This window comes from Schistocerca gregaria, chromosome 5 (genome assembly GCF_023897955.1).
Source record: "Schistocerca gregaria isolate iqSchGreg1 chromosome 5, iqSchGreg1.2, whole genome shotgun sequence".
Classification (NCBI taxonomy): Eukaryota; Metazoa; Arthropoda; class Insecta; order Orthoptera; family Acrididae; genus Schistocerca; species Schistocerca gregaria.
This window is the reverse complement of record NC_064924.1, coordinates 446,252,399-446,268,924: the sequence shown is the minus strand read 5'-3', so window position 1 is coordinate 446,268,924 and position 16,526 is coordinate 446,252,399.

Genomic DNA, 16,526 nt, shown 5'->3' with positions numbered 1-16,526 from the left:
GTGATCCCTTCATGCCTCAGAACATGTCCTACCAACCGTCTCCTCTTTTTCTCAAGTTGTGCCACAAACTCCTCTTCTCCCCAATACCTCCTGATTAGTTATGTGATCTACCCCTCTAATCTTCAGAGTTCTTCTGCAGCAACACATTTCGAAAGCTTATATTCTCTTCTTGCCAAACTATTTATCGTCCATGTTTCACTTCCATACATGGCTGAATCCCATACACTTAAATCTATACTCGATGTTAACAAATTTCTCTTCTTCAGAAAGGCTTTCCTTGCCATTGCCAGTCTACATTTTATATCCTCTCTACTTCGACCATCATCAGTTATTTTGCTCCCCAAATAGCAAAACTCCTTTCTTTTAAGTGTCTAATTTCCTAATCTAATTCCCTCAGCGTCACCCTACTTAATTCGCATACATTCCGGGAGCACGACAGTTCAATCCCGCGTCCGGCCTTCCTGATTTAGGTTTTCCGTGATTTCCCTAAATCACTCCATGCAAATGCCGGGATGGTTCCTTTGAAAGGGCACGGCCGACGTCCTCCCCTGTACTTGCCTAATCTGATGAGACCGATGACCTCGCTGTTTGGTCTCTTGCCCCCAAACAATCCAATCCAATCCGACTACATTCCATTATCCTCGTTTAGATTTTGTTGATGTTCATCTTATATCCTTCTTTCAGGATACTATCCATTCCGTTCAACTCCTCTTCCAAGTCCTTTGCTGTCTCTGACAGAATTACAATGTCATCGTCGAACCTCAAAGTTTTTTTTCTTCTCCATGGATTTTAATACCTACTCCGAATTTTTCTTTTGTTTGCTTTACTGCTTGCTCAATACACAGATTGAATAACATCGGGGGAGGCTACAACCCTGTCTCACTCCCTCCCCAACCACTGATTCCCTTTCATGCCCCTCGACTCTTATAACTTCCATCTGGTTTCTGCACAAATTGTAAATAGCCTTTCGCTCCCTGTATTTTACCCCTGCCACCTTTAGAATTTGAAAGAGAGTATTTCAGTCAACATTGTTAAAAGCTTTCTCTAAGTCTACAAATTGTAGAAACGTAGGTTTGCCTTTCCTTAATCTCTCTTCTAAGATAAGTCGTAAGGTCAGTATTGACTCACGTGTTCCAATATTTCTACGGAATCCAAACTGATCTTCCACAAGTTCGGCTTCTACCAGTTTTTCCATTCGTCGCATCAATTTACAATATGAAATAACTAATGACATTCCTGAAGTAATACCAGATGACGTGTAAAAAGGTATTCAAGTTATGAACAAGGGAATGGCATCTCGAAAAGATTTTGTTTCAATAGAGATTGTTAGGTCTGAGATGAATTACCTCAGAGTGAACTTCCAAACATTTTACAGAATGAATGCGAAGGAATACAATTCTTAAAATTACTTATGTGGTAGTGCATTCAATGAGTTCTGCCTCAGACTGAGAGATGGGAACTGACAGCCGGTAGTTCATGTTCAGCGAGCACGCTTGTTGTTAAACACCTGATGTTGGAGTTAAAATGTGTAATTACCGCCGCCTTTTCGTAACTAGTGAAAGGTCTCTGTTGGATTCCTTTCATGTTAATTTCCGAAATCTGTTGTCATTTACCACATAAATGCCTCTTGTAAATTTACTGTGGTGTTTCTGACTATCTGGGAGGTACTGAGCAGTGAAACGTGTTACTTTTACACATACACAAGAATGATCTGTCACACTACTACACTTTAATACACAGTTTATATGTAATTCATGTCACACAGTCTCATACGGAACCTACATCCGCTTTCTTTTCTGTACCGTAGATGATAAGATACTGTTATCCCCCTTCCCTTCTGTGTGAAAGAATGAATGAGCAAACGTATTTTATAGTTGCATGCTTGATGGTAGCAGACAAGCCTGTCTGCTAGAGAACAGTAGGACCAACATCGGAACAGGTAGCTACGCTTTCTAGAAGCAAAGAGATTTCTATTCTTAGTATGGTCCTGTCCGTCCCTTGTCATGTTGGTATAGGAAGCTGCCTCTCTGGTCACTTCCGTTTATATTTGTGAGCCACCCCTCAGGAAGGGACCACGGAAGTCTGTCCGTGGCGAGCGTCTGAAGTGGTAATCTCCGGCTAAGCGCGTGTCTGCTAAGTCCGTAGATCAATGGATTTCTTAAGATCAGCCTAACTGAAAGTTTAATGACCTTTATTTCAAGTTTATCTCTAAAATATCTAATCTTATCTTAAATTGCAACGCAGTGTAATTCGAGTGTGAAGTTCAGAATATATTCCGGTAGTTGCTTTGTCACTACTTTGTGAATAAGTGGAACCACGTGTTGATCAGTAACTCTAACTAAGATCATCAATCTTAAATGCGAATGTGCGTGAGATTATAACGTCTCGTCTTGACAATATTTTTCAATATAGCGACTTTTCTTTATGTTCAACCCACGTGGGGTGTACTTTCTGAGACCAGTACCACATGCTTGTACAATTGTTTGACCCATCAGGTTAATAGTAAGACGATAGTAACCAGTTCGAGGTTTTTCTTTTGTAAATTTCTTTTCGATCTAATTTATTTTAACTATTAAAATTATTGTGGAGTCACAATCTTTGTGTAAACCAAGTTGACCACGTGAAGCATGCCGTGTAATCATCAAAGTAGCCCTCAGATATTCTTTTCGGGAAGATTTCACAGAGAGTTAGTATGAATTTAGTATACCAGTGTGTGGTAATTACATGACGGACGGGATTGCACTACGGACGTAACTTCTTTGGGTGAAAATTGAATCGGTTGGTAGTGGTTAATTTCCTCTTGCATATGTTTCAACGTTCTTCGTGTGTTATTTTATGAATGCAGTGTTGTATGCAGTCTCTCAATCATGGCTCCATATTTGATGTGTTCTGTAAGATTACAAACTCACATCATTTTCACAGCCCTAAATAAGGCACGAGCTTAGTTATGACTCAAGTTTAATATGCTGAAATTTCAATGATCAATGTTAAAATAAATTTCCAAATATAGACTGATTTATTTCTTTTTATTTAAATTCTCTTATATATATATATATATATATATATATATATATATATATATATATATATATATATATATAGTTGTCGTATGACTAGAATTTGGTAAGCTAGACTGCATACCTGGTGAAACAGTTGCTCAGTAATGCAAGGGTAACTTCCCCAGACAGCTCACAGCTTACACCTCAAATTAATGCAACAACGTTACACATGGCGACCCTGTTCTGTGATTCCGCTAGACTCTGGAATCTCTGAAACGTTAGATTGCGAGCGTTGTATAATCTTAATTTTTTTCCCTGCAGCGATCAAACAACTTCTGCGTTGTTTCTGAGCAGACTTTCCAATGATTCACGGCGTTGTTGAGCGGCGTTGTGTTTTTTGTCTTGTTGTTTTGTTTTCTATATTTGTGTGTTTTATATGTGTGTGTGTTTTTTTACCTCGCTTGTAAATTGCTCTGTTTCGATCAAAGATAAAAATTTGTTTTGCGTGTGAAAAAGTGCGTACTAGGTTGGGTACCTTTCGTATAACTGTCGTAATTTTTGGGGGATACATTTATTCTGATTAGTGTGTTGCGTTCCGGGTATACATTGAACTAATGCAGACACGTAACCAAGCTAAAAGTAGGCGGTCCAACAACTTAAGCAGCATGGACCAAGGGGATAATTTGATTTCAAATATTAACACGTCGGACGGTTCCGAAAATGCATTAGGAAATACTTCAGAGGAAATGCAAAACAGGACGAACGGGCTCACATCAGAGCCAGAAATATAATTGCCTCCAACTAACCAAATTGATTTGGCAGAACTCATGAAAGCCTTATTGCAACAAAATAAAGAAAACGCAGAGAAATCTGCGATTCGAGAGCTAGGCGAACAAATGACAGAGAAATCTGAAAAATTGATCCGTCAGCTAGGCGAACAAATGACGCAGAAATCTGAAAAATCGATCCACTCGAGAAGTCGATGCAGAGAGTGTCCGATGATATCTCACAAAGAATAAACAATCTGGCAAGTGAAATAAAAAGTGATATTATGGAAGAATTAGGCCGTACATTTGAACAAATCAATGACCGTCTGCAAGCCTTAGAACAAGGCAAGCGGAGTCGCAATGCGGAATCGAAAGAGAGCGAAGAACAGCTACTTAGCAATTTCCAAGCGTTGAGAGAATAATGCCAAAGGGAACACCAGCAGGTACTTTCCAGGGTCCATGAGGCGGGAGGGCATTGTCCCGCGTCCATTAGCAACACAGTAGCGGACAACAGTCAAGCGATTCACGCACTCGAACAGCAAGTGGAACAATTGAAGCAGACTGGCGCGGAGGACAACAGACAAATACAGGATAAGATTGCGGCATTAGCGGACATCGTAGGCACGATGAAGGTGACGGAGAGCGATAACAATACTACACCGGTAGCGGTCGTAGAGACCGAAGAAGTGCGTTCGCTTCTTAGATTTCAGAAGGGATAGTTCGAAGTGAACAGGCGGCACAAAGCTGTAACAGGCGAATTACAAGAACGCGTGGCGCATCTGGAAAGCCGCATGGGGTGTGATTCCGAACTCGCCAATAGCACTAAAATTTGCTGTACGAACTGTGCAGAGAGGGACTCCGGCCACGAGGGAGATTTTGACGACAGGGAAGAATGTATGTTGAGGGACAGACATGAGAAAAATAGAAACATTCAAGGGCCTCGCCGGGAGGAAATGCGGGGATTTGATTTCAAACATTTCCTTACGGTGAGAAAGTTTGAGATATTTCGAAATTCGCAAAAAGGAATACATCCACGAGCATGGCTCGAGCAATTTGAGTTCTGTCTTCCCCACGACTGGGCAAGTTCACATAAGATAGAATAAATGTGTGGCTATTTGGAAGGCGGCGGCGATTCGCATGAGGTCGGCAGCGCGTCACTGCAACTCCACTCGGGAGTTTCGACAAGCCTTTCTGTCCGCCTATTGGTCGGAAGCAGCAGAAGATAGGGTCAAGCATGGCATAATTATGCAGCCAAATTTGAACCAGTCTGGTTTCGGCTGCCCAGCACACCTATTCGACCACATGCTGCTGGCAAATCAATTTTTATACGACCCATACGGGCCTGCGGAACTAATTAGGATATGCATCACCAAACTGCCGATGCACTTGCGCCACGTCATTCTTGCGGGACGATGCAAAGAGGACGTGGAAACGTTTAAGACACTTCCCCAAGAGTTGGAATATAATGAAGCAGAATGGCCGCCTAATCAGGCACAAAGTTATTACGGGTCACAGCAGCGCGATCGCTGTCGTGGCCGTAGTACTAATCAACGGCGTGATTGGTCGTCGCGACGCGAACGGAACAATAATCGGGACCGGCCGTATAGAAACTGGGGTAACAGTCGCGAACACAGGTGGAACAACGGAAATGATCGAAGACGTGGAGAAGATTGTGAACGCTACAGGTACGGCAACCAGAATCGATACTACGAGGAATACGGTGGGAATAGGACTGTAGGCGGGCACCTCATGATGTTGAAATTCGGCCGCCTAACCCTAGACATAAACCAGCAAATGGAAATGAACAAAACCGGCAATGGCAAACGGTCAGCGCAGAAGGCGCCCAATCGGAACAAATGAGCGACATGGCAAATGAGTCGAAAGGACAGTGAGAAGTAGAGAGGACGGTGACGAGAAAGAATTGATTAGTTTAAATTTGTGACGTATGCATTTTGAATACTATGCTGGTAAATATAATGATAAAGATGTTTCTATGTGATTGATTAAAGTGGTGTTTCTAGCTTTTTTTCTTTCCTTGTGCAATTTGGATTTATGTTAGTTCAAATGTGAAGATAAAAGATTTCTTTGTGAACGAGTGAAATGCTGTTTATGTTTTTTTTGTGTAAATTGAAAAGAGTCGCTCCTGAGAGGAGCAAGATCTGTGTTGAATTAATGCAAAACTCAGAGGAATATCCGATCTGTGGGTATTATGGGTCTGGCAAACCCAGGTCCCCAGCTGTTAGTAGCCATGTTTCCAATTTTTTGCTTTCAGTGTTACTATCTATCTATTACTATTCTATATCTGTCAGTATAAATGAGGATCTCTTACTATAGTATGCGGGCTGTATGAATATTTTAAGATAGGTGAACTCTGAGAAAGGAATGAGTAAGTTTGGAATCTTGAAAACAGGTTGCGATAACACGATTGTTTAACCAATGGCTTCCCAATATACGCTAATATGTTAATATTGATGATATATGTCTTTTTTGTTCTTTATAGCTGAGTATGTAAAGTGCTGCCTGTGGATTTCGTAAGTAGATTGATTCCCTTCAAGGTGAAAGAAGAATTGTGGTTTGTGTAATTTACGTGGCCCTGAAATATTATTGTGGTAGTCAAATACGAGCAGTTTTTCAACAAATGGAGAATGGAACAAAAATATGGATCCTTTCTGTAATCTTGATTGATGTTGAGCCAGAGCCTAAAAAATTATTCTGCGTTAATACTTGGCCCTGAAAAGCGACGTTTTTGTGTTTTGCTGATGCCGTGAGCATTACAGCTTACTGTTTTCGCTGGTGCGGGATGCACTGCAGCCTATATGAGATGAACTGAAGAAATTTCCCTCTTGAAGGTAGAGGAAGATTATGGGACCGAAGGAAAGCTTGGTTTTATTGTAATAAGGATGAAGCAAAACATTTGTCATTTAAACTGCAGGAGGATTCGGATCCTTTGTGTCTGTTGTAAGTTAGATATGTTAAGATGAATCTGTTTTACAGAATAGAGGAGACCACAATTTTGCCATTCATGAGAAATGAATCCAGAATAACCACCACAGGCGAAATAACTGATTTGGAAGCGAAAGGTAACTTAAAGAATGAACGAAATGGGAGCAAAATGGGTAAGAAAACGTAGTATAACCTGTGTAATGAAAATATCTTTACCCTTTTCAGAGTCATCTGTGTGATTAATTCTTGTGATAACGTAATTTTAGATGAAATTGTCTTACTGTTTTATGTATAAACATATGAGTATGATAAATGTATAATTGCGAGTCTCTTAACAGGTATGTCAACTGGTATAAATGTTTTGGCGTGTAAATAACCATTGTTCTTTTTACTATGTATATTTAAGGAAAGTTTCTCCATATTTATCATGTGACAAGACATATGCCACGAGCGTCAAGAAGAGGACGAATTAGAACAATGTTGTAGTGGTATAAACACTGTGTTGAAGTAGTATTGAAGTAGCTTGTTGGGTTAACTAGTAGTGGATTGAAGTAGAATTTTGAGAATATATGTTTATGGGTAGGTAGTTTGTAGTATAGACAACAGGAGTGCACCTGTGTGTGTAAATAACATGTGAACCCTATGCTGTCCTGACCTATACTTGCACAAGGCATAATCCTATTCATTTTAGTGAATTAATAACTGGCATTTGATTTATTCAAACGCAAGTGAACCACATTAATGATGTGGATTTAGATATTATATTGTCAGTTCATTTAATTTTTATTTTTATACTGTCAAGTAATTTCACTTTTATTTTTTTATCGTCCAGTCATTTAACTTTTATTTTTATATTGTCAATTCATCTAATTTTTTTATTAAAAAAATTAAGTCTCACTTTTGTTCTTAAAAATTGTGAAAGACAATACTAAGTGGTATTATGTGTGACGTTTCGTAATCACATAACTATGATGAACAATTTCTGTGAATGCATTTGAGAACGTGAAAACGAAGCGGCTAAACTCTTACGAGACAGCGGGAGCAGCGAGGAGGAGGACTAGTTGTAAACAGGCGGGTTTCCCAGCAGGATACACTGTCAACCGGGCCACTTCGGGAGCACGATCGACAACAAAAGAAGGGTACGCGGCAAACACTTTCCCTCGCACCTGGAGCTAATGGCCGGCCGCACCAGTGCACCCTTCGTGGAGGCGATGACCTGAGATGGGCGAGCGGTCCACCGCGCGGAAATCCATCTGCTGGCAACGCACCACACGCACGCGACCGTGGCGAGACGGGCGCGGTGAAACGACAGAAGACAGGGGACAAAGAGGCGTGGAGCCTTTTGACAGGTACTGTCCAGAGAAAATGGCATTCAACGACGCCTATCAACATTTCCTGACGGATGCCCACTGTCAAGCGACAGTAAATCATGGTTCGATGTTCTGTGGTCGCTAAGGATTACACAAAGAAGAGCCATTAAGTGTCATCCTTGCCCAGGAATATCAACCTGGCGTGTCAAACGAGGATACCGCACGAATTTGACAACACAAACATGGAACCAAATCGAGATGTACGTGAAACGGTCCACCAAGAGAAACTTCATGAGAGGGCAGAGACGGCGGGATGGCACGCAACAGATGGACAAAAATCCCTCCTGACAGCGACGAACCCCTCCCCCCTCCACTTATATTGTGCCTCGGAACAGTGGAACTACTGAGTGTGCCAGTGAAAGTGATTATACGGTTCTTAGTCCAATACATATAAGTGTGTTCTGTTAGAGAAACTTTGACTCGTGTGTTTTGCAAGGGTTCGATTTATTGGTGTTTTTTTTTATTAGACTGACTCTTGTATTTTGCAGGTGTTTTAGTTATTGGTGTTTTTTTTAGTCGTTGACTACTGTACTTTCAGAGCTGTTTTATTTCTCAATGTTTGTTTTTGTGTGCTGTATTAGATTTGTGATATTTTGTTTCGTAAATTCATTCCTGTGGCATTGCTTCGTTTATCAGTCACATAGCTATTCATGCTCATTGGACAGTGATCGATTAGCCATTGCATGGGTCATATTTATAGTGAGGAACCCCTTAAGGCTAACAATCACATAATTAATTCTACAAATTATTAGTTTTATAAGATATAGAATGTTCTGCTTTATACTACTGATATTATTTTCATGTTTTTTTATTGCTGTGGCATCTTTGCTATTTTCATAAATTTTACTTGTTAATAAACAGTCATAAATTTTCCTGTGATCATGATGCTGATGATGATGATGATGATGAGTTGGCTCTTGCAATGAGCAAATACTGGTGAACTCCATAAGGGTAACAACCAGAAACTGTTTTCATAGTAATGACACAGGAACCATTGTTTTTACTTGCTGACTGAATTAGGTCTACACTATCTTTTAAACAGGCGTCACAGATTGTTTTTTTCTCTTTGAAATTAGTAGATTCTAAAGACGTGCTAAAATTATTGTGTTTAAAATTATTGTGTTTTAGGAAGTAGCTGGTGACCTTTTGCCTTTTCTTTACATTTTTGGTTTAAGTTGGGTGTGAGAAGCCTGCTTGGGAATGTCCTAGCATGGCCAGAAAATTCCCTTCACTGTCTTTTCCCGGAGCATTGGGGTTATGAAAGGTCTCTGTTGGATTCCTTTCATGTAAATTTCCGAAATCTGTTGTCATTTACCGCATAAATTCCTCTTGTAAATTTACTGTGGTGTTTCTGACTATCTGGGAGGAGACTGAAACGTGTTACTTTTACACATAAACATGAACGATCTGTCACACTACAACACTTTAAAACACAGTTTATATGTAATTCATGTCACACAGTCTCATACGGAACCTACATCCGCTTTCTTTTATGTACCGTAGATGATAAGATACTGTCATCCCCCTTCCCTTCCGTGTGAAAGAATGAATGAGCAAAAGTATTTCTAACTGCATGCTTGATGGTAGCAGACAAGCCTGTCTGTTAGAGAACAGTAGGACCAACATCGGAACAGGTAGCTACGCTTTCTAGAAGCAAAGAGGTTTCTATTCTTAGTATGGTCCTGTCCGTCCCTTGTCATATTGGTATAGGAAGCTGCCTCTCTGGTCACTTCCGTTTGTATTTGTGAGCCACCCCTCAGGAAGGGACACGGCAGTCTGTCCGAGGCGAGCGTCTGAAGTGGTAAGATCTCCGGCTAAGCGCGTGTCTGCTAAGTCCATAGCACAATGGATTTCTTAAGATCAGCCTAACTGAAAGTTTAATGACCTTTATTTCAAGTTTAGCTCTAAAATATTTAATCTTATCTTAAATTGCAACGCAGTGTAATTCGAGTGTGAAGTTCAGAATATATTCCGGTAGTTGCTTTGTCACTACTTTGTGAGTAAGGTGGAACCACGTGTTGATCAGTAACTCTAACTAAGATCATCAATCTTAAATGCGAATGTGCGTGAGATTATAACGTCTCGTCTTGACAATATTTTTCAATATAGCGACTTTTCTTTATGTTCAACCCACGTGGGGTGTACTTTCTGAGACCAGTACCACATGCTTGTACAATTGTTTGACCCATCAGGTTAATAGTAAGACGATAGTAACCAGTTCGAGGTTTTTCTTTTGTAAATTTCTTTTCGATCTAATTTATTTTAACTATTGAAATTATTGTGGAGTTACACTCTTTGTGTAAACCAAGTTGACCACGTGAACCATGCCGTGTAATCATCAAAGTAGCTCTCATCTGTTCTTTTCGGGAAGATTTCACAGAGAGTTAGTATGAATTTAGTATACCAGTGTGTGGTAATTACATGACGGACGGGATTGCACTACGGACGTAACTTCTTTGGGTGAAAATTGAATCGGTTGGTAGTGGTTAATTTCCTCTTGCATATGTTTCAACGTTCTTCGTGTGTTATTTTATGAATGCAGTGTTGTGTGCAGTCTCTCAATCTTGGCTCCATACTTGTTGTGTTCTGTAAGATTACAAGCTCACATTTTCACAGCCCTAAATAAGGCACGAGCTTAGTTATGACTCAAGTTTAATATGCTGAAATTTTAATGATTAATCTTAAAATAAATTTCCAAATATAAACTGATTTATTTCTTTTTATTTAAATTCTCTTATATATATATATATATATATATATATATATATATATATATATATATATATATATATATATATATATATATATAATCACCGGTTGTCGTATGACTAGAATTTGGTAAGCTGGACTGGATATACCCTTTCAGATGTCATCTGGCAAGCGTGAGCAATTTGACGCACTTTCAATCCGTGATCCTCCATGCTCTTTTGCAATGATTTCTGGATTAGTGACAAATCTTGGCCGACCAATGCGCAGATCATCATTTCCCGACCAAATTTAAATTCATTTGTCCACTTGGCAACAATTGAATATGAAGGAGCAGAGTCTCCCAGTGTATTCTGGAAACTGGAATGAATGTCCTTTACTTTCATACCGTTCTTTACGAAGTACTTCATCACTGCTCGAATCTAAATTTTTTTCCATCTTCGCACATCACTACGCGGGACAACAACAGAGCTACGTCACCGCCACAGCTCTCTTCCAAGAGCAATGACGTGACACGTGTTCACAGGCATCATGAATATCAAGCGAACAGCTCACTGCGCTTGCGCTGACATCTCTTGGTGATTTCGAGAACTTTTCAAAGCTCCATCGTACATGTACTAATTTCTGTCCAAAAATTGGCAGCTTGAAAAAAGAGTACTAACTACGTTTTATGTGCTGTGGAATGAGCAGAACTAAAAAAATTATGTGTTTAATGATGTTTAACAAAGACATTACAATTAATTTTCGAAAGATGAATTTGTACTTGATTCTGTAGCAATTACCGAAACGGTTTTATAAATCACATAATTGATAATATACTCTCACCGGTTCCAATAGGTTATTGGAACTGAGCGTTTGGCGTCATTGGCCGGTAGGTCCCTTACGAGGCAGGTACCGCCGCCTTGGTGCGGGTCGTATTACATTCGACGCCACATTGGGCGACCTGCTCGCCGGATGGGGATGCAATGATGATGATGAAGACAACACAACACCCAGTCCCTGAGCGGAGAAAATCCACGATCCAGCCGCCATCGAACCCGGGCACCTTAGGGCGGCAGTCCGTCAAGCTGATCGTCTGCTATCGGGGCGGACAATAGGTTATTAAGAAATTCCAAAGCAAAAATTAGTTTCAGCCATACTAACTACGCACTATTGAAATTTTCTGTGAACCTACTACCGCTATTCCTCGTGTAAAACTTTTCACTTGCGAAATTTAACCCTTTTACCTCAACCCTCGACACAGGAAAACAACACTTCATCGCTGTTATATCCCAGCACCCAGCACACAGTACTAATCGTACGTGATCTACAACAACAATGGTAATCTGGCGTAAGGTCATAGTAGGTGCAAACTTTCCGTTTCCCGACCTTGTCTACAGCAACCCCTTGACCAAATACACAACGTGATCTGACGACAGCTTAAGGCGCTAGTTGACTGTGATTACGACAGCAGCTATCGTCGTAGTAATACCGAAACAGTGCTACTCTCAAAAGCTGATTCACGTGAATCTAATGGTCATGGTTGGGCAACGAAGTCAGTTCTTATTTCTGCTACTTTGTTGAGGTGTCCCGGCCACAGATGCGCCATTTGTCGACAAGGTAGTTAACCATTCGTGAATTCCTTACACATTCCCAGTAATACAACATTACAGTGCATGAGAGGGAGTAAGAAATGAGAAACAGACCACTAGATATCAGGAGAGGTAGAAAGGTGCGAGTGTACTGTGTCGTCATTAGGGCAGTAGTAACAGGGAAATGGGTCAGTCAGGAGAGCCCTATGGCTTCGAACCTGCATTGCTCATTTGGTGTCACCTGGACATTTCGACCATTCTAAGGTTGGCTAAGTCGACTGTTGGTGATGTGCATGTAGAGTGAAAACAACAATTAAACTAAGACCAGGCAAACCTCAGGTACTGACAGACACGGACCGTTCAGCACTGTGAAGGGTGGTTGTAAAAAATTTCATGAGACCAGCTGCAGAAATCGCTCTTGAGTCCCCAGGTGCTACGAGCTGTCCAATTAGCACAACCAATTAGCACAACGATTATGCTTACAAATTTAAAGGAGTGGGATACAATGACCGAGCAGCCCCTCTTCAGCCAAACAATCCTGAGATAGACAAGCCTGGCCAGATTCAAGATCTCAACACAACGGAACTTTTGGGATGAGTTAGAACGTCAACTTTGTTCGAGATGGTAGCGTCCAAAGTCATTACCTTGGGCTCTTGAGGAAGAGTGGGCTGCCATTCCTCCACAGGTATTCAAACCCTGCGTTGAAAGTGTCCCCAGGAAAGCGGTCATAAAGCAGACGGGTGGACATGTCCATTGTGTCCATTAATAGGCGTCCTGGATATTTGACCACATACTAATAATACAAATTTTGTCATTACTGTACAAAATCAAGTATCGAATTTTCTACAGGATGAGTCACCTAAAATTTGCACCGCAGATATTGCGGAAATAGAAAGCGCTACTGATGAGTGGCTTTCGCAGAATGGATTGGTAGTCAGGGACTCGTATTCTTAACCAGATTGCAATAATACCTACGAGGTGTATTTTTGCCCAGACATACAATTTTTTAAATGAAACAATGCCTATTGACATTAACAAATAAAATAGGGTACATGATGCTGTGTGCTGTGTACTGGAGGATTACAGTGCGAGTCGTTTACAACAATTCGTATTTTGAAAGATCCCAAACCGACACTTGTTTATGCCATTCACTCTTCATAGTTGCCAGGTACGATGGTGTTACGTTTGGTTACAATTTGCTTGTGTGTTCCTTTAGTGCGACTCGCTGTTCAGTTAGCATGACTGTGAAAGCAGCAGGTCGTGAGTGGCTGATGGAATTTACCAATTTAGAAAAAAGGCGACATGGTGATGGTATATGGAGAGTGTAGGAAGAATCAACCATCATGGCTATTATTTGTCAACGTCTTCAGCCAGTTAGGTGAAAGTGGTACTGTAACACCTAGGCAACGTAACAGAACGAAACAAGTGACGACAGAAAAGAGAACAATTCTTGCTGCTGTGGCAGTTGATCCTCACGATAGCTGCTGCGCAATCGCACGGGGAAGTGACAAGAGTCAGACAAATCTCCTACTTATTCTCCAGCGACATGCGTTCCATCTCCATGACATCTCTCTCCATCAAGAGCAACATGGAAACGATCATGAGAACCATGTTAACTTCTTGACATGGGCAGCACGACAGGATACTCCAGATGTATCATGTACCTTGTTATGAGATGAACACACATTCACCAATCATGGCAGTGTAAAGCGCCGAGTAAAACGTCTGTTGACAAGCCTCTTTGACTTCGTCAGATGGAACGTCAGCGTCCATGAAATATAAACGTGTGATGTGGGATTGTAAATCATGAGGCCGTAGGTCCGTTTTTCGTGGACGGAACAAGGAATGCGTACAAATAATACAGCCTTCTAACTGACCATCTTCTATGGATGCTAGAAGACGTTCTTTTGCAGACTTAGGATCCTGTGGTACCTCCTGATGGCTGTCCAGTACATAGTCCACGAAGTACTACAGCATGTCTTAAAGAACCGATTCCAAATCGTTGGATTGTACTCAGAAGACCTGCACCTTGGCCTGGGCCGTTCCCAGATTTGGCGCCTGTATACTTTCTTCTGTGGGGCAAACTGAAAGACGCTGTCTACAAGAACATTCTAACTAAACTGAATGATATGCAATGATGTAGTTCCATACCAGACTGGAAGCGTGCGTTGCCGCTGCTGGTGGTCATTTTGAATATGCTCAACTTATGGACGGAAATAACTTTCACATGATGTGGCACTGCGCAGTAACATCGTTCAGTGAACGTTTAACCATACACAGAAAGAGCTGCTACATTATAGTATAAAAGAGAGATGAAAGGAACAGGCAATGAGGCGAACATAACTGCCATTTTCATCCAAAGACACTAATTATATTGAAGCCATCGCGATGTACAGTGGTCCCTTAAACATAAAAAAAGGCAGGGCATGATCCTTAATATGGTGTGTGATCACCACGGGTGGCACTGCATGCTCAGCAACGTGATCCCATGCTGGACACAAGGTTGGGTATCAGTTCTTGTGAGCAGGGCGTCCAATTCCTCCACCACCGCGACAGGGCATCCCACAGCCGCTCGATAGGATTTAAGTTAGGGGAACGGTCAGACCAGTCCTATTGCCGAATATCGTCTCCTTCAGAGAGATCCTTCACCACTGATGTTCAGCGCGGTAGCTCATTGTCACCCACACAATTTAATTCAGGACCGGTAGCACGCCTGAAAAGACGCTCAGGTGGGAAAAGTACAGTGTCAGAGTGTTGTTGTTGTTGTTGTTGTTTCTGTGGTCTTCAGTCCTGAGACTGAAGGGAAGCAAGCTTCTTCATCTCCCAGTACTTACTGCAACCTACATCCTTCTGAATCTGCTTAGTGTATTCCTCTCTTGGTCTCCCTCTACGATGTTTACTCTCCACGCTGCCCTCCAATGCTAAATTAATAATCCCTTGATGCCTCAGAACACGTCCTACAAACCGGCCCCTTCTTCTTGTCTAGTTGTGCCGCAAACTCCTCTTCTCCCAAATTCTATTCAATACCTCCTCATTAGTTACGCGATCTACCAATCTAATCTTCAGCATTCTTCTGTAGCACCACATTTCGAAAGCTTCTATTCTCTTCTTGTCCAAACTATTTATCGTCCATGTTTCACTTCCATACATGGCTACACTCCATACAAATACTTTCAGAAACGACTTCCTGATACATAAATCTATATTCGATGTTAACAAATTTCTCTTCTTCAGAAACGCTTTCCTTGCCATTGCTAGTCTACATTTTATATCCTCTCTCCTTCGACCATCATCAGTTATTTTGCTCCCCAAATAGCGAAACTCCTTTACTTTAAGTGTCTCATTTCCTAATCTAGTTCCCTCAGCATCACCCGGCTTAATTCAACTACATTCCATTATCCTCGTTTTGCTTTTGTTGATGTTCATCTTATATCCTTCTTTGAAGACGTTCAACTGCTCTGCCAAGTCCTTTTGTGCCGCTGACAGAATTACAGTGTCATCGGCGAACCTGAACGTTTTTATTTCTTCTCCATGGATTTTAATACCTACTCCGAATTTTTCTTTTGTTTCCTTCACTTCTTGCTCAATTTACAGATTGAATAACATCGGGAAGAGGCTACAAACAACCCTATCTCAATCCCTTCCCAAACCACTGCTTCCCTTTCATGCCCTTCGACTCTTAAAACTTCCATCTGGTTTCTGTACAAATTGTAAATAGTCTTACCCCTACCACCATTAGAATTGTAAAAGAGTATTACAGTCAACATTGTCAAAAGCTTTCTCTAAGTCTGCAAATGGTAGAAACGTAGGTTTGCCTTTCCTCAATCTTTCTTCTAAGATAAATCGTAAGGTCAGTAATGCCTCGCGTGTTCCAACATTTCTACGGAAACCAAACTAATCTTCCCCGAGGTCGGCTTCTACCAGTTTTTCCATTCGTCTGTATAGAATTTGCGTTAGTATTTTGCAGCCGTGACTTATTAAACTAATAGTTCGGTAATTTTCACATATGTCAACACCTGCTTTCTTTGTGATTGGAATTATTATATTCTTCTTGAAGTCTGGGGTATTTCTCCTGTCTCATACATCTCGCTCACCAGATGGAAATTTTTTGTCAGGACTGGCTCTTCCAAGGCCGTCAGTAGTTCTAATGGAATATTGTCTACTCCCGGG